At 47.4% G+C, this 19,087-nt stretch overlaps 1 protein-coding gene across 1 annotated transcript in view; it reads left to right on the top strand.

The window, feature by feature from the left end:
* The window catches only part of NRTN (neurturin), a 92,897-nt gene extending 83,595 nt beyond the window's left edge, over positions 1-9,302 (top strand). Inside the window, exon 4 of the mRNA XM_079960986.1 lies at positions 9,085-9,302. The gene's annotated coding sequence lies outside the window, so the exon portion shown is untranslated. The remainder of the gene's footprint in view (positions 1-9,084) is intronic.
* The last annotated feature ends 9,785 nt before the right edge of the window (positions 9,303-19,087 follow it).

Genomic DNA, 19,087 nt, shown 5'->3' with positions numbered 1-19,087 from the left:
CTCCCGCTGCTCGGTCCCAGCGCCTGCCAACCTAGCAGTTCGAAAGCACCTCCGGGTGCAAGTAGATAAATAGGGACCGCTTACCAGCGGGAAGGTAAACGGCGTTTCCGTGTGCGGCTCTGGCTCTGGCTCTGGCTCTGGCCAGAGCAGCGATGTCACGCTGGCCACGTGACCCGGAAGTGTCTCCGGACAGCGCTGGCCCCTGGCCTCTTAAGTGAGATGGGCGCACAACCCCAGAGTCTGTCAAGACTGGCCCGTACGGGCAGGGGTACCTTTACCTTTACCTTACCAATGCTAGTGCTGGAGGAGACTCTTGAGAGTCCCCTGGACTGCAAGAAGATCAAACCTCTCCATTCTGAAGGAAATCAGCCCTGAGGGCTCACTGGAAGGACAGATCCTGAAGCTGAGACTCCAATACTTTGGCCACCTCAGGAGAAGAGAAGACTCCCTGGAAAAACCCTGATGTTGGGAAAGATGGAGGGCGCAAGGAGAAGGGGACGACAGAGAACGAGATGGTGGGACAGTGTTCTCAAAGCTACCAGCATGAGTTTGACCAAATGCGCTGTGGGACTATTTTGGTAGCGTTTTCCTTGCTGTGATCCTGGGTGCATTTCCGGGGTGAGGGACTTGCCTCCGCTTGCCCCAAATGTGGAGCAATCAGGAGGCTTGCCAAAAACAAGGGCGTGTGAAGTCAGCCGTGGGGAGGAAAAGGGTATTTCCCCCAATACGACTGATGTGCTTTTACGGGTTTCCTTTTGACAAATTGGAAGGGAGCGCAGACGCCTCCGAGAGCCACCTCTGCGGTTGAAAAAGCCGCAGCAAACAGAGCCGAGGAAGCAGATAAGAGCTGCTTTGTATGGTCGTGCCTAAAACACATCAGCCCAGTTTCCTGTTTCCAAGAGTGGACAGCCTCTGGGAAGCTCGCAAACAGGGCATCGAAGCGAGAGACTTTTCTCTCTTTATTTTTGGCCTGCTCCATCAGGCCTGCTGTCCTTAAACAGGTGGTCATCATGGCTATGAGTTCTTGGTAGATTTCTGCTTCATAAAGATCAGGCCAAGGTTTCAGCATCCCAGTGTACTGGAAGAAGCAAAGATCACCCGCGTCGAAGCAATGATTCTTCAATATCAACTTTGTTAGAATCATAGAATCGTAGAGTTGGAAGAGACCACAAGGGCCATCGAGTCCAACCCCCTGCCAAGCAGGAAACACCATCAGAGCACTCCTGACATATGGCTGTCAAGCCTCTGCTTAAAGACTTCCAAAGAAGGAGACTCCACAACACTCCTTGGCAGCAAATTCCACTGTCAAACAGCTCTTACTGTCAGGAAGTTCTTCCTAATGTTTAGGTGGAATCTTCTTTCTTGTAGTTTGGAGCCATTGCTCCGTGTCCACTTCTCTGGAGCAGCAGAAAACAAGCTTTCTCCCTCCTCTATGTGACATCCTTTTATATATTTGAACATGGCTATCATATCACCCCTTAACCTCCTCTTCTCCAGGCTAAACATGCCCAGCTCCCTTAGTCGTTCCTCATAAGGCATCATTTCCACGCCTTTGACCATTTTGGTTGCCCTCCTCTGGACACGTTCCAGTTTGTCAGTGTCCTTCTTGAACTGTGGTGCCCAGAACTGGACACAGTACTCCAGGTGAGGTCTGACCAGAGCAGAATACAGTGGCACTATTACTTCCCTTCATCTAGATGCTATACTCCTATTGATGCAGCCCAGAATTGCATTGGCTTTTTTAGCTGCTTGGACCGGCCACGTTGGACCAGCCCGCATCCTTCTACATATAATCAAAATTAAAACAACAACGCAATAACACCCCCCCCCCACAAAAAAGAACCACATTTTTAAAGGGCCTAGGGTGTAAATCGGATCAACCAAATGCCTAGTTAAAGAGGAATGTTTTTGCCTGGTGCCTAAAGGTGTATAATGAAGGCACCAGGCAAACTTCCCTGGGGAGAGCATTCCACGGATGGGGAGCCACTGCAGAGAAGGCCCTGTTCTCATGTTGCCACCCTCCGCACCTCTCGAGGAGGAGGCACACAAAGAAGGGCCTCAGAAGATGATCTCAGGGTCTGGGTAGGTTCATATGGGGAGAGACGGTCCTGGAGGTATTGAGGTCCTGAGCCGTTTAAGGCTTTATAGGTCAGAACCAGCACTTTGAATTGGGCCCGGAAACTCATTGGTAGCCAGTGCAGTCAGAACGGGATCAGTGTAATATGCCTTACAGGAATCCTGCCCGCGGCCGTTCCCTGGGTGGGCTCGAACCACCAATCTTTCGGTCAACAGCCGGATGCACTGACCCACTGCGCCACCCGGCTCCCATGACTTTGGGAATGCGCAGGATTTAGCCTCGTTGCTTGTTGGAGCTGAGCCAGGCTGATCTGCCCGGAGCAGCTCAAGGCAACGACCCCACAAAGCGTGCAAATCAACATTCCTCGCTGGCAGCTGAGAAAGCTATCACAAAGGGGGTGAGATTTCCCTTCTGCTTGCAGCCTCCCTGTTGGCCGTGGCTGCAGGCAGGGGCGTTGGGGTCAATGGGAAAAGAAGGGTGAGCAGGAGCTGGATTCGAGAGATGGAAGCTCTCTTCGCCTTCAGTGTGGCACCGTTCAAAGCGCCGACAGTTTTCCCAGTGGAACGGTCTTCTTCTTCTTTTTTGGCGATCCATCGTAGCCGAGTAAGATTGTCTTCCATAAACACGGTTTTAAAAGTGAGTCCGTAAGTGACTGTGGAGGCCAATTCTGGATCCACACGCCCTTCCACAGTGGGGACATAAGTTTCTGGGCAGGAGTTGATCCTGGTGAGTGTTTGCCAAGCGTGCCTTCCTCTTAGCACGTTTCTCCCTTGCGTCCTGAGTTTGAGTGTCTTCAAAGCACATGACACCTTTGGTCAAGGCTGTTCTTCAACTGGGGCACTCACAGTTGTCGGTGTTTATATTACATTTTTTAAGATTTGCCTTGAGACAGTCTTTAAACCTCTTTTGTTGACCACCAGCATCACGCTTTCCATTTTTAAGTTCGGAATAGAGGAGTTGCTTTGGAAGACGGCAATCAGGCATCCGAACAACATGACCGGTCCAATAAAGTTGATGTTGAAGAATCATCGCTTCAACACTGGTGATCTTTGCTTCTTCCAGTATACTGGCATTAGTTCGCCTGTCTTCCCAAGTGATGTGTAATTTTTTTCGGAGACACCGTTGATGGAATCTTTTGAGGAGTTGGAGATGGCGTTTATAATTGGTCCATGTTTCACAAGCATACAGTAAGTTTGGTAGTACAATAGCTTTGTAAACAAGCATTTTGGTTTCCTTGTGAATGTCTGCACTTCGCTCTGCACTTCAGTCAGGAGAAAGCTGCACTCGCAGAGCTCAGGCGATGCTGGATTTCAACATCAGTGTTGGCCCTTGTGGAAAGATAACTGCCCAGGTAGGAGAAGTGATTGACATTTTCCAACGTTACACCACTGAGTTGGATTTGTGGCGCTGCAGAGGGGTTGTCTTCTGCATGACTGGCAAGCAGGCAGGCACCTTAAACAACAGGGAAAATAAGATTTTGGAAATCAAAAGTTATATTGGTTAAATTCACACAATTTAGCTTTTGCTTGTTGAGCAAAATGTGTGCAAAATCGTGTAGAAAGCATTGAAAATTATTGCAAAGTGCTTGCAGTTAAATTTATTATTAGTAGTATTATTCATTACCTGAGATGTTCAGAAGGTAAAATGGTGTTACTTTGGTTTTCTGAAAGCAATGTCCTTCTACGTCAAGCGACCAAGCTGAATGTTGCTCAGTCACAAACATAATAGCAGATTTGAATTCCTCACATCCAAAAACGTATTTTTAAGACCCCTCACTGAAGAAATCTGCAAAAAGTAAGTTTCGCCCCCCTAAAATGACGCACCCTACTGGCGCTCCCCAGTTTTGCTGGACTCCAAGCTCCGGTTAGAACCAGCCAGGTCAGGGGTGATTGGGACTGAAGTTTTGCAAGATTTAGAGGCCGCAAATTCCCCACCTCTGTTTTCTTGCTCCAGAGGAGCCGCCTTGTCGCTTGGACAGCGTGGAGAGTTTGGGTTTGGAGGGGAAGCGTTAAAAGCTTTTACAAGATTTGGAGTCCTTGCCCGTCTGCTCCTTGGGTTGTCTCCAGTCCTGACTTCGGGGATTCGTCTTGAGCCTGTAGTGGTCAAAACAGGACAAAAAACAGCTACTACACGTACGCAGAGGCCGGCTCCAGGAATTTCTGGGCCAAATTTCCATGCTAATAAAACACGACACCCAGTGTGATAATAGCTTAGCAAAACCTCTATTGGATGCTGTAATGGTTCTAGGGGTTGCTCGTGCGTAAGTCGTCGCCACACCTGGCTGAGTTACCTGGGTGAACCCTATTCTGTCCGGACAGCCACTCACCCGTGGCTGTCTCAGTCACTGGCAGAATCCGTCAGTGGGTGTTTCTTGAACTTCTTCCAGCAAAGAAGCTCTTTGATGCCTAGTCTCTGCCTACTCTCCCTGCGTGGAAGCCTTCTGCGCAGGGAGGGTGTGGGCAGCGGAGGACCCGTGCTCTCCCCGCTGGTCTCCGGCGAGGAGTCATGGAGCCACCTCGCCGATTCCCCCATCTGCCCCCCTTCTCCACTGGTGCTACGCTGATTTCCCTCCCCAATAGATGGGCTGCTTCTCTCCCTCCTGGGACGCTTTCCGTAATCCCTCTGGAGCCCTCCCTCTCCCTCTGGCTCCGATGGCAGTTCCCTGACAGATGCCTTTTCCCTTCACAAACTGCAGGGCAAGGGCTGTTTACTGGCGCTGCGAAAATGAAGAGAAGGAATTTCTAGCCAAGTCTTGGGACCAGACTTAGGCACCCCAGCTGACCCCAGCTTGCTAGCAGGGTTCCTTTTGTGAAGTATAACTGCACGCCAAAATGAAGAATGCCTGTATGTATGTCGCTGAAAGGGTTTAACATTGGAAATTTCCATTAAAGCGTGCTGAAGCTCTCCCTAATCTCTAGCTGGGTTGATAAGGAACTGTTGATGTTCTCTGCTGGCCTTCACATGAGTGTTTAACCTTAGATCATGCGATTAAGGTATTCAATTGCAAATCTCCATCTTGAAGGGAATTGCTTGTTGGTCTTTCTCAGGACGTAACAGAAACAACAACGGATGTGATCATCTCTCCAGGAGCTACATAGCCTTAGGCTGGATGCAGGCTAATGCAAGCTATGGGAGAGACAGAGATTTGAATTTTATTCTGATTGTAATTATGTTACATATACTTAAGAAGAAGTACCTGTGCTTGGATATTACAGAATTATCTGGATGTATCACTGATGTTTTTGTACCTGTTTTGAAGAAGTTCTGGCTAGTAAAGCTTTGAATTTGAATATTTTTTATTCCAAAAGGATTCTGTTTTCTGCATCCCATTGCTTCATGCTGTGCAATATTAATATCTGCAATATATTTAGCTCGCTTCCCATGATCTGTAGGAGCTAAGTTTCTGTAAATGCATTTGGAAGGAGAAGGTGTCAGAAAGGACTATATCACTTTAGCAACAGGGAGAGTGTTGTCTGTTCGGGAGAGGAATTGTAGCTTAGCAAAAGAGTCTTTGATTGACAGTCAGTGGAATTAAATCTAAGCTACATTTGATTCAATTCAGTTTGTATTTAAGAGTGAGCTTGGCTGATTTCCTGTTTTTGAAACAATGCACCAAATCTCAGCCATCCTTCAAAATTCACACTTCTCTGAACATTGCAATGCGGTTTTCCAGCCAAGAATTGTGCATGAAAATGCATTTACTAGTCAAATTGTGCAAGTGAAAATAACATGGAAAGGGGTATTATGTTAGGGAAAACTGATTTGCATAAATAAATAAATAAATAAATAAATAAATAAATAAATGAGCTTGTTATGGAAAATTGCATGCAAAACTGTGTATAATGGGAGAATTTCGCACCGAAATGCGGATACATTTTCGCATGGACTTAAAAAAATCGTAATCTCAAAGTGATGTGGAATGTGGAGAACTAAATCTAAGATTGGGGGTAGGGGAGAGAAATGGAGAGGAACTGAAATGGGCATGTTCTCTACCAAACCAGGTAAATTTTGCAGATAAAGCTGATGTTCTACCATTAAGCTAAGCTTCTCCCCTGCCCCCAAAAGAGCATAAACAAGATTATAGTCCTCGTGGTTTTAAATCAAGGGCGTATTGAAATAGGAAGCTAGGTTGTTTGCGGCCAGGACATGAAGTTCCAGCCTCCTCTCCTCTTTTGAAGGCCAACGTCTCTGGCCATCGAAAAGCCACAGGTTTCTAGACACAGAACCCTCAGAATTCAGCTTCCACCCAGGCAAACAATTCTTGGGGCTACAAAAGCCTTATTGCCAACCAGTTGAGACTTTATATCCATCCCTTCCTAAAAGGAAGGGTATCTTTTTATACTCAACGGTGGCAGCAGGAGTTCTTATTGGGCAAAATGGAAGAGTAATGAAAATCCCTCTATGCAAGATTAGATCTGGATGAATCCCTAGCCGGAATTAAGATTGCCGGAAGAAATATCAACAACCTCAGATATGCAGATGAGACAACTTTGATGGCAGAAAGTGAGGAGGAAACCTTTTATTGAGGGTGAAAGAGGAGAGCGCAAAATATGGTCTGAAGCTCAACATCAAAAAAACCAAGATCATGGCCACTGGTCCCATCACCTCCTGGCAAATAGAAGGGGAAGAAATGGAGGCAGTGAGAGATTTTACTTTCTTGGGCTCCATGATCACTGCAGATGGTGACAGCAACCACGAAATTAAAAGACACCTGCTTCTTGGGAGAAAAGCAATGACAAACCTAGACAGCATCTTAAAAAGCAGAGACATCACCTTGCCAACAAAGGTCCATATAGTAAAAGCTATGGTTTTCCCAGTAGTGATGTATGGAAGTGAGAGCTGGACCATAAAGAAGGCTGATCGCCGAAGAATGGATGCTTTTGAATTCTGGTGCTGGAGGAGACTCTTGAGAGTCCCAGTGACACAAGGAGAAGGGCACAAGGAGAAGGGGACAACAGAGGACGAGATGTTTGGACAGTGTTCTGGAAGCTACCAGCATGAGTCTGACCAAACTGCGGGAGGCAGTGGAAGACAGAAGTGCCTGGCGTGCTCTGGTCCAGGGGGTCATGAAGAGGCGGACACGACTAAATGACTAAACAACAACAAGGATGGATCCAAAAGCTGACAGAATACGCTGAATTAGATGGTCTATCAGAAAAAAATAAAGACTAAATCAAAACAGGAATTTGCCTCAAAATGGGAGGTTTTCAAAGAATATTTGAAATACAATTATAGTAGCTTAAACTCTGTTGCAGCATTCAAGGAACTTCAGTAATAGTTGCAAGGTAGATATAAGAATTAAGATATATTAAGAAAAAAGTTATATGATGATAAAAGTGTACGTTGGCTATAAGTAATTTTAAATCGAAATAAGGAATAGAAAGGAGGTTGGGTCTTTAGTTTTCAGAACAATTTATGTTTTGTTGTTTGTTAAGAAAATTTTGCACCTGTTGTTATTCCTGTGTGTAATTCGGTATTTGTGTTTTCTCTTTTTTTCTTTTCTTGCTTTATCAATAAAAATAATTTTATTTTATTTTTTAAAGAGAGACTTAATATCCAACCCATTTGATTGGGGTGGGAAGAAGGAGACAGCCATTTCAACCTTGCAAATTGCAGCGCAGTTAGGGGGTTTTGACTGACAGACCCAGAAAAAGCCTGCGATGTCTTGTCGTTGTTCACAAAACACCCCTTTTGATGTGCTTTGTTGTTTAGTCATTTAGTCGTGTTCGAGTCTTTGTGACCCCCTGGACCAGAGCACGCCAGGCACTCCTGTCTTCCACTGCCTCCCGCAATTTGGTCAAACTCATGCTGGTAGCTTCGAGAACACTATCCAACCATCTCGTCCTCTGTCGTCCCCTTCTCCTTGTTCCCTCCATCTTTCCCAACATCAGGGTCTTTTCCAGGGAGTCTTCTCTTCTCATGAGGTGACCAAAGTATTAAAGCCTCAGCTTCAGGATCTGTCCTTCCAGTGAGCACTCAGGGCTGATTTCCTTCCAAATGGAGAAGTTTGATCTTCTTGCAGTCCATGGGACTCTCAAGAGTCTCCTCCAGCACCAGAATTCAAAAGCATCCATTCTTCTGCAATCAGCCTTCTTTATGGTCCAGCTCTCACTTGATGTGCTTATCCTCTTCCTTTGTTCGTCATTTGACTATTGCGACGATCCAGAACTGCAGGGAATAATACGTCTGGCCTCAAAACCTTCGTGGCCAAGCCAGCAAACATACTATAAATTACAGCAACATGCTTAAAGAGAGATGCTGGTTTTCCGTTGCAAGATTTTATAGACTTGCTCCAACCTCAGCTGGAAGCTGGAAGCCTGTGTCTCCCTCTCTTCCAGCAATGTTTTCAGAGACACGCAAACACACATAACACAGACACACACATATGGTGGTAAATCTTAAGATTGCTTTGATAGATTTTGTAATCACTCCATTAGTGGCTCGTTTGGGAACGGTTCAAGTGAGAGCTTTTTTATAATCCATATCAAATAACTCCAAAATAAGGAAGCCATATTCTTGGGATAGCCAAGTGGAATTTTCTCCTTTACAATCCTTGACAGTTCCTCTATTTTAGGGGCGAGGAAGATAAGACAAGGGAGCCAAGTGGGGCCTTCTGGACCTGTGTCCCTGACCATTGGGACTCTGCCCCAGGCCTCTTCCCTTCCCATACCGAGCCCAACAGATGACACTTTTGTCCATGTTCTGGGAGGAGCCACCACTGAGAAGGCCTTCTTCCACATTCCCACCTGGTGGGACCAATACCCAAGCTGTCTGTCCTATTCTTTTGTATTACTAAAGCATATATTATTATTATTATTATTATTATTATTATTATTATTATTATCCCGCCCATCTGGCTGGGTTTCCCCAGCCACTCTGGGCGGCTCCCAACAGAACATTAAAAACACAATAAAAGATCAAACATTAAACACTTCCCTAAACAGGGCTGCCTTCAGATGTCTTCTAAAAGTCAGGTAGTTGCTTATTTCCTTGACATCTGATGGGAGGGCATTCCACAGGGCGGGCGCCACCACCGAGAAGGCCCTCTGCCTGGTTCCCTGTAACCTCACTTCTCACAGGGAGGGAACCGCCAGAAGGCCCTTGGTGCTAGACCTCAATGTCCGGGTAGAACGACTGGGGTGGAGACACTCCTTCAGGTATACTGGACCGAGGCCGTTTAGGGCTTAAAGGTCAGCACCAACACTTTGAATTGTGCTCGGAAACGTCCTGGGAGCCAATGTAGGTCTTTCAGGACCAGTGTTATATAGTCTCAGTGGCCGCTCCCAGTCACCAGAGTAGCTGCTGCATTTGTGCTATACCTTCCTGAGTTCCATGTTTTAGAAAAATTCTGTACACTGGTACCTCTGGTTACAGACGCTTCAGGTTACAGACTCCACTAACCCAGAAATAGTACCTCGGGTTAAGAACTTTGCTTCAGGATGAGAACAGAAATTGCGCAGTGGCAGCGGGAGGCCCCATTAGCTAAAGTGGTAAAGGTAAAGGGACCCCTGACCATTAGGTCCAGTCGTGGCCGACTCTGGGGTTGCGGAGCTCATCTCGCTTTACTGGCTGAGAGAGCTGGCATACAGCTTCCGGGTCATGTGGCCAGCAGGACTAAGCCGCTTCTGGCGAACCAGAGCAGCGCACGGAAGCGCCATTTACCTTCCCACCAGAGTGGTACCAATTTATCTACTTGCACTTTGACGTGCTTTCGAACTGCTAGGTTGGCAGGAGCAGGGACTGAGCAACAGGAGCTCACCCCGTCGTGGGGATTCGAACCGCTGACCTTCTGATTGGCAAGTCCTAGGCTCTCTGGTTTAACCCACAGTGCCACCCAGCTAAAGTGGTACCTCAGGTTAAAAGCAGTTTCAGGTTAAGAACGGACCTCCAGAACGAATTAAGTTCTTAACCCGAGGTACCACTCTATTTTGTAACTGACTCTGCAAGCAGAAAACCGCATAATACGGGGAAAACAGGCTGTGCAGGAATACCCACGGAGATGGGGAATCTCTGAGAAAATTCTTGATCTGCCTGTTCTCAACGCAGCTGGTCTGTTGCTGGTCTCTCGGCCTTTTCCGAATCTCCCCCCAAGGCCCGGTGCTCATGCCACCTTCCCCGGGAAATCGGAGAGCGATGAGGAATGCGCCATAAACTGAGAAAAGGGTGATACATCTTCTTGACTGCATCTTTCAAGGCGGGCTCCGTGCATGGCAGGAAAAGGCGGGGGGAGGACGGACCGCCCCACAGCAGCCGAGCACCCCACAGATGCAGGGGGGCCTCCTTGTTGCTGTTGTTAGTAATATTGTCAAGTGGCAGCTTAGCAGCGGACCTCCGCCGTCCTCTCCAGACGCAGCCAGGGGAACCGGCCCATCTCAAGGAGCAGCTGTACAACCCCAGTGCCCACCAGTTTGCGTCCAGCTCCAAAACCAGCGAGAGGAGGAGGAGGGGGGCTCCTTCCTTCTTGCCCTTTGGCTCCCTCTTCCATGACGAACCATAAAAAAGAGGCCGTGGAAGTCTGAAAAATTCATTTTGATTGGCACTAGGGCATGGAAAAATTGCGCCATAAATAGCAGAGCTCTTGGAAGGGAAGCTACGAGCTCTTTTATTTTATTTTTTGGTTGTTGTTGTTTCTTCTGTTTTGTTTAAAGCCGCGGCAAATTGGCCCGCGTGTTTACACGTCCTCTAATGAGACGAAAGGAATCGCAGGCTCTTTGGTTTTTCCAGACCCCGGGTCCCAAAGCGCTGAGGAGGATTTAATGCAGGCCTCAGATCTGCTTTCTGAGATGAGGATCTGCGGTAGGGCAGGCTTCAAAACATGGACACGTCGGGACACAGACAAGCAACAAACAGAAATTCAGTTTCCCCCCTCCCAGTGCTCTGGATTGTATGTGTGATGCAGGCAGGTAAGCACGCCAGGTGGGGGGTTTGAGGGGTCTTCAGCACCCCCAAAATTTACAAGGAGGGGGCTGGACTCCCCCCAAATCCTGTTCCGCCTCCCTGCAATGGGGGGGGGGAGTCGTTCCCCTTGCATGCAGGGCTCAGAAGTTGACTAGCTGTGGCAGCGAGAATATTATTGGCACAAAAATGGAAGCAAGAAGAATTACCGACGAAAGAAGAACAGAGGATGAAATGGATGGGCCATGCAGAACTTGACAAATTAACAGGAAAGATTTGAAACCTGCAGGATCAGAGATTCTTAGAAGACTGGAGTAAATATACAAACTATTTGGAATGTAATCGTAACGAACAGATCACGCCAGCAGGACTGCAAGAAGTTTTGTAAGGAGGATTATATGAAATATTGCAAGAAAGACTATGAGGAGAATTATTAGTTAATGACAATTAAGAGTAATAGTGAAATTAAGAAATGCAGAATAAGTGATAATAAGTGATCAGAGGTGTTGATGAAAGTCTAAAATATTGCATAAGATGAAAAGTTATGTTATATGACTATTGGAAATGATATGTTTAAAAAACCAATAAAAATGTATATATATAAAAAGAGAGAAGTTGATTAGCTGTATTTATTCAGTGAGGTGTAGTGGTTAAGAGCAGGGGACTCATAATCTGGTGAACCAGGTTCGCTTCCCTGCTCCTTCACATACATCTGCTGGGTGACCTTGGGCTAGTCACACTTCTCTGAAGTCTCTCAGCCTCACTCACCTCACAGAGTGTTTGTTGTGGGGGAGGAAGGGAAAGGAGATTGTTAGCCGCTTTGAGACTCCTTCGGGTAGTGATAAGACAAACCTAGACAGCATCTAAAAAAGCAGAGACATCACCTTGCCAACAAAGGTCCGTATAGTTAAAGCTATGGTTTTCCCATAGCTGATTAAAAAGGTCGGCGGTTCGAATCCCCGCGACGGGGTGAGCTCCCATTGCTCAGTCCCAGCTCCTGCCAACCTAGCAGTTCGAAAGCACGCCAGTGCAAGTAGATAAATAGGTACCACTGTGGCAGGAAGGTAAACAGTGTTTCCTTGCAATCTGCCTTCCGTCATGGTGTCCGGTTGTGCCAGAAGCGGTTTAGTCCTGCTGGCCACATGACCCAGAAAGCTATGTGTGGACAAACGCCGCTCCCTTGGCGTGAAAGCGAGATGAGAGCCACAACCCCATAGTCGCCCTTGACTGGACTTAACCGTCCAGGGGTCCTTTACCTTTACCTTTTGCACATTCTCAAGAGCGCTCTCTATTATTCCTTTGCAGGTTCTCTGGCTCATAGACACAAGGATGGGAAGTGAAAACGTAAGGGATTACAGTGGTACCTCGGATTACAGACACTTCAGGTTACACACGCTTCAGGTTACAGACTCCGCTAACCCAGAAATAGTACCTCGGGTTAAGAACTTTGCTTCAGGATGAGAACAGAAATCGTGCAGCGGCGGCAGCGGGAGGCCTTAGGTACCTTAGGTTAAGATCAGTTTCAGGTTAAGAACGGACCTCCAGAACGGATTAAGTTCTTAACCCGAGGTACCACTATATTATGCTGAAAGTGAAATGAATAATGTCAGGTTTTGAGTAAAAAAACTAAAAATTCTTTTGGAAAGGACTCTGGCCATGCCACGCCTCCTCTCCTCAAGCCACGCCCCTCAACAGTGTGGCTCCGCCCCCACTTTGAGAGCCGTCATCTGCCTGGAATCTGGCTCCGAACTGCGACAATCGTTTCTTGCAATGCTATGTCCTCCGTGCCTGGATGTTGCGTGAGCAGAACTCTCCGGCTTTCTCAGGTCTCACTCTGCCCGCTATTCAGAGTCGCGCCCGTCGCTCTGCCCATTTTCGCCAGGAGCCTTATAATAATAATAATAATAATAATAATAATAATAATAATAATTTATTATTTATACCCCGCCCATCTGGCTGGGCCTCCCCAGCCACTCTGGGTGGCTTCCATAGAAACCAAAAATAGAGTAAAATATCACATGTTAAAAACTTCCCTGAACAGGGCTGCCTTAAGATGTCTTCTGAATGTCAGCTAGTTGTTTATCGCTTTGACATCTGCTGGAAGGGCGTTCCACAGGGCGGGCGCCACCACCGAGAAGGCCCTCTGCCTGGTTCCCTGTAGCTTTGCTTCTCGCAATGAGGGAACCGCCAGAAGGCCCTCGGCGCTGGACCTCAGCGTCTGGGCAGAACGATGGGGGTGGAGATGCTCCTTCAGGTATACTGGACCGAGGCCCCACCACCACCACAGAGTCCCTCGGAAGTCGCCCCCCGAGGAATGTAAAGGCTCCCACCCAAGCTGGGAGGTAAAAAAAAAATTCCATTGCCTGGAAGCAAAACCCTTCTCTTTCTCTCTCCCCCCCCCCCCGCTTCCAGCCTCTTCCTTTTGCTCATCTGCAAACATCTGCAGCCTAAATCATAAATTAATCTGACTCAAACACAAGTTAATAGACTTGCGGAGACCCCCAGATTCTGATCTTGACGGATTAGAGTGGAGAGGAAGGATCCGAAGGCGCCTTTCTCAGCCCTTTGCTCAATGGGTCGACTCTGAGAAAAAGTCTGCACATTCTGAGTCGGTAACGAGTTCCAGATTTTTTGTGGGGGGGGGGCTGTGCTTGTCAGCTGCTTTGCATTATTTATAGATCCCTTGTGGTCATTGGGAAATGATGGGATGGAGAGGAGAGGAGTAGGGTCTCATCACTCCGGACTCAAGGCAGCCTGCCCCCCGGGGATACGTTACAAGTTTCGTTCACAATTTTTCAAACAACGCCCCCCCCTCTCTGAGTATTCTGTTTCCAGGTCTGAAGTAAGAAGCAATTATGGTCCGTCCCTTCCTTAAGGCAAGGTTGTAGATTTACAGTGCCTGGGGGTGGGGGTGGGCAGGGGTTGCAGGGAGCCCGAAGCCGATTAACACCCCTTTTTTTGCAAAAGAATAAAAAAAAAATAACGGGGGAGGTCGTGTACAAATTCACAGCATGAGGTTTGAAATCTGAAGCGCCAAGGCAATGTTCTCGCATCTCTGCACGGCGGTTGTGACATGATTTGTGGGGAAGGGTACATTTATATATACAGTGAGGGGGGGGGAAGTATTTGATCCCCTGCTTAATTTGCCCATTTGCCCTCTGACGAAGAAATGACCAGTTCATAATTTTACAGTGGTACCTCGGGTTAAGTACTTAATTCGTTCCAGAGGTCCGTACTTAACCTGAAACTGTTCTTAACCTGAAGCACCACTTTAGCTAATGGGGCCTCCCACTGCCGCCGGAGCATGATTTGTGTTCTCATCCTGAAGCAAAGTTCTTAACCTGAAGCACTATTTCCGGGTTAGTGGAGTCTGTAACCTGAAGCGTATGTAACCCGAGGTACCACTGTAATGGTAAAATAATAATAATAATAATAATAATAATAATAATAATAATAATAATAATAACAACAACTTATTATTTATACCCCGCCCATCTGGCTGGGTTTCCCCAGCCACTCTGGGCGGCTTCAAACAAAACACTAAAATACAACAACCTATTAAACATTAAAAGCTTCCCTAAACAGGGCTGCCTTGAGATGTCTTCTAAAAGTCTGGTAGTTATTTTTCTCTTTGACATCTGGTGGGAGGGCATCCCACAGAGTGGGTGCCACCACCGAGAAGGCCCTCTGCCTGGTTCACTGTAACTTGCCTTCTCACAGCGAGGGAACTGCCAGAAGGCCCTCGGAGCTGGACCTCAGTGTCTGGGCTGAACAATGGAGGTGGAGGCGCTCCTTCAGGTATACTGGACCGAGGTCGTTTATTGTAGCTGTGAGAGACAGAATAACAACAGGGGAAAAAACCCAGAAACCCAGAAGACGAAAGTCAGAGATTCTGTCTCTCACAGCTACAATAAACCTACCATTTAAATTACGGACTGGTCATTTCTTCGTCAGAGGGCAAACGGGCAAATTTAGCAGGGGATCGAATACTTATTTCCCTCACTGTACAGTGGTACCTCGGGTTACATACGTTTCAGGTTACATACTCCGCTAACCCAGAAATAGTGCTTCAGGTAAAGAACTTTGCTTCAGGATGAGAACAGAAATCGTGCTCCGGCGGCGCGGCAGCAGCAGGAGGCCCCATTAGCTAAAGTGGCGCTTCAGGTTAAGAACAGTTTCAGGTTAAGAACGGACCTCCAGAACGAATTAAGTACTTAACCTGAAGTACCACTCTATTTGGTTTTGTCATCATTGAAGTCAGGGGAGAGGGGTTGCAATGGCAGCCAGTCTCCCCCCCCCCCTTCTCCAGCGATTCCTGGCTCTAAACTGGCCTAAACGGTTTTCAGCGTCAGCCATACGGCTCAAAATAGAATTGCGGAATTGTAGACTTGGAAGGGGTCCCCAGAGCCATCTACTCCAACCCCTGCAATGCAGAAATCTCAACTGAAGCATGCGTGGCAGATGGCCGTCCGAATAACACCAGCCAAGTCTTCATTCATGCATTCCTTTATTTCTTCGCTCGTCCGCCGTGTTTTATCTTCTGCTAGAAAGCATCTGCAGAACCGCTTGCCTATAGGAAAAACAACACAGTCCCTACCTTTCAGGCTTACCAAAAAAATAAAAAATGGTACAGCGCAAAAGGAAAAAGGATTGGAGAGGGAAGAGGAAAGCAAGCAAACTCGGGTGCCATTGCAGGATTCTCATTAAGCTTTTGTTGACCAAACCCTGAATTGATTGATTCAGGTCACTGTATTGCTGGCTGGTTGCAGCAGCCAAAAACCTACATTTTTCTGGCTCGTGGGATTGACCAGTCAGTTGTGTTTTCTGCCCCTTGACCCATAAGTCTGCTGACCCGTCGCGTCGTTGCGTTAATCCACCTGAAAACCCCATTTAAATTGACTCCCGATCCCACAAACACTTTGTCTTCATTTTTAACGGGGCAATTTCCTGTTAGAGAAAGCCGGTTTGAACTCAATCATCATGGAGGGGGGTGGCGATCCCAAAAATTAAAAAGGGGAATGGGGAGGGTGAGTGGTCGAATCCTATTCCATCCCTCCCACCCCCCTTTCCACTCAAATTTTCTTCCTTAGGAAGAATTTCCCCATCCGCCAACCCGTCAAGAGATCTAGTTACTTCTGAGCGATGCTTGGAGGGGCTTTGTGGTCAACAGATACCTACGACTTGGGTGTTGCCATGGCGATAAATACATGCGATCCCATCTTTCCTTCCTCAACACCCCCCCCCAACTTGCCAGAGTAATCTCATTGTCCGCAGATATTCTTGGAAGGGAATTCTCACGCTGCAAGAAGGCAGATGGCCGTGAAGTCCGCCCTCCTTGATTTCCTCACCTGGGCGATGAATTTTATGGCTTCTGGCATGAGTACAAGGAATAGCCGCGGCGCTCCGTGGGGCTTGGTTACAGCCTGAATGAAATATTTCGGGAGGGAGGGAAAGCGGGGTAGTGGAAGGAAGGGAAAGCGGGGTAGTGGAAGGAAATGGGCGAAAATAGACCCAAGGCCCAGCTGGGGCTGTTGGTTTATTTTTATTTTCCCCCAATAATGTTTATTAAACTTCATACAAAAACATAACTTTTAACAAACAGAAAAAAACAATAAATAAAATAAAATAAAATAAAATAAAATAAATAAAAGTATTTCAAACCTCACATACAACACCACATACAATAAGACTTCGTTAATGAATTGAAATCCAACTTCATGAACATATTACTTGACTTCCTCTAATCTCTTCCAACCGAATTTCCGTGTAATTAAATGTAGCAGTTTCCAATATCATTATTCCATATAACAATATTCCGGTCATAATCAAATTTCCTAACTTTTCTTATCATACTTTTTCTTATTTATTTATTTAATCCTAATCTAATCCTAGGCCTAATTAGATATTTCAAGTGGTTACAAATCTTTAATACTGCAATACTTATTCAAACAGTCTTTAAATTTCATCCAATCTTCTTGATATTGAATGAAACAGCTGGGGCTGTTGGTTTAGACCAGGCATAAGCAAACTCGACCCTCCAGATGTTTTTGGCCTACAACTCCCATGATCCCTAGGTAACAGGACCAGTGGTCGGGGATGATGGGAACTGTAGTCCCAAAACATCTGGAGGGCCGAATTTGCCTATGCCTGCTTTAGAGCTGCAGGACAGCACCTGATATGAGTTAATCTTCATTTCTTGGGAATGGAACACAAAGCGCAGCTACAGAATATCCTCCAACATTTCTCCAATGAAAATAGGGACATCCGATTCCATCATCATATTTTTATTTTTCTTCCCTGCCCATCTGACTGGGTTGCTCCAGACAGTCCAGATCCAACCTCCAGCAACAGTAGGCAAAGCACGCCTTGGAGGCCATATCTTCTGCCCCATGCATCCTGCCGCCTGAGGCAGTCACCTCGCCTCGCCTCTTGGGTGGGCCGGCACTGACTGCTGGGATGTGTGGCCCCTAGAAGATTGCTCTATAGGCTGAGGGAGCTGGCGTTTTTCCGGGTCATGTGGCCTGTATGACTAAGCCACTTCTGGCAAACCAGAGCAATACACAGAAACGCCATTTTACCTTCCCACCAGAGTGGTACCTATTTATCTACTTGCACTGGCGTGCTTTCGAACTGCTAGGTTGGCAGGAGCAGGGACCGAGCAACGGGAGCTCACCCCGTCACGGGGATTCGACCTTTTTAATCGGCAAGTCCTAGGCTCTGTGGTTTAACCCACAGCGCCACCCGCGTCCCGAGAACAGACTTAAAAAGGTAAAGGGAACCCTGACCACTAGGTCCAGTCGTGACCGACTCTGGGGTTGCGTGCTCATCTCGCTCTATAGGCCGAGGGAGCCTGCGTTTGTCCTCAGACATCTTCCGGGTCATGTGGCCAGCATGACTAAGCCACTTCTGGTGAACCAGAGCAGCACACAGAAACGCCGTTTACCTTCCTGCCGGAGTGGTACCTATTTATCTACTTGCACTTTGACGTGCTTTTGAACTGCTAGGTTGGCAGGAGCTGGGACCGAGCAACGGGAGCTCACCCCGTCGCGGGGATTCGAACCGCCGACCTTCTGATTGGCAAGTCCTAGGCTCTGTGGTTTAACCCACAGCGCCACCTGCGTCCCGATAACAGACTTAGGGGACCCTGAATCCATTGGGCTATAAAAGCAAAGCCCATTTTTTTCCCTACAACGCCTCCCAGCTGGCTGCGAAGAAGTACATGACAACGGAATCACTTTGTGGTATCTTTATTTTCAGTTCACACAAAATGCTTTTTTGGGGGTGAGGTGCAGCAGGTAAGAGGAAAACAGATTTGACATTGCATATGTTTCCAGACAGAGCTGATCTACACGTTTGGAAAAAGCACACAATAATAGTCGTGCGCAGGACCATAGCAATTCAGAAATGAGAAATCGCTGTGCAAAGTGGGAGCAGGGAATCTGCGGTCCAACAGATGTCTCTGGATTACATTCTCTATGGGGCTGTTGGGAACTGGAGTCCCACAGCCTCTCCCCAGAAAGGGCCACAGGTTCCGGAGGCCTGGTGTAAGGAAAAAGAAAACAGCTCCCCGCCTTTGGAAATCTAGCTGCTCAGGGAGGAGGCGAGATTGCGTCTCCTTCCTTGCTTCGGAAAAGCGGTTTGAGCATCTGTTCCGAAATGCTACAGGTGTGCTTTTTTTCTGAACAGGCAGATGGCTCCCCGCAACAATAAGAACAACATTCGTCGCAACGGACTTCGTGACATCAGAGAGCTTTCGCTAGTTCTTTAAAGTATGGCAAACGTTTGGGGCTATGATCCAAACGCCTGCCATTCCTGGGTTGATGGGTTCAGATAGATAGATACCTGTTCCGTTGCCGCTGCCTGTCCCTCGAGGGAGTTTGGGTCGCAGCAACTGGTCAACCCAGAAACCCTGACCGCTGGACCCTTTGCACCCGGAAAGAGGAAGGAGAGGTGGCAATTGGGCATGGAGGAGGGCTAGGGGGAAGAAGAGCCCCAAAGTTCCTGCCAGAGCTATGGGCATCTTCTCTTAGAGGAGGTGGTAGCCGCTGTGAGCGGCTTTCAGCATTGCATCTGACGTCCCGCCATTCAGGAGCCGCCTTGAATGTGGGTTACACA

Source organism: Podarcis cretensis, assembly GCF_951804945.1.
Source record: "Podarcis cretensis genome assembly, chromosome: 18".
In the NCBI taxonomy this organism is placed as follows: domain Eukaryota; kingdom Metazoa; phylum Chordata; class Lepidosauria; order Squamata; family Lacertidae; genus Podarcis; species Podarcis cretensis.
Note: the sequence above shows the minus strand (reverse complement) of the source record. Positions and strands in the feature narration are given on the sequence as shown.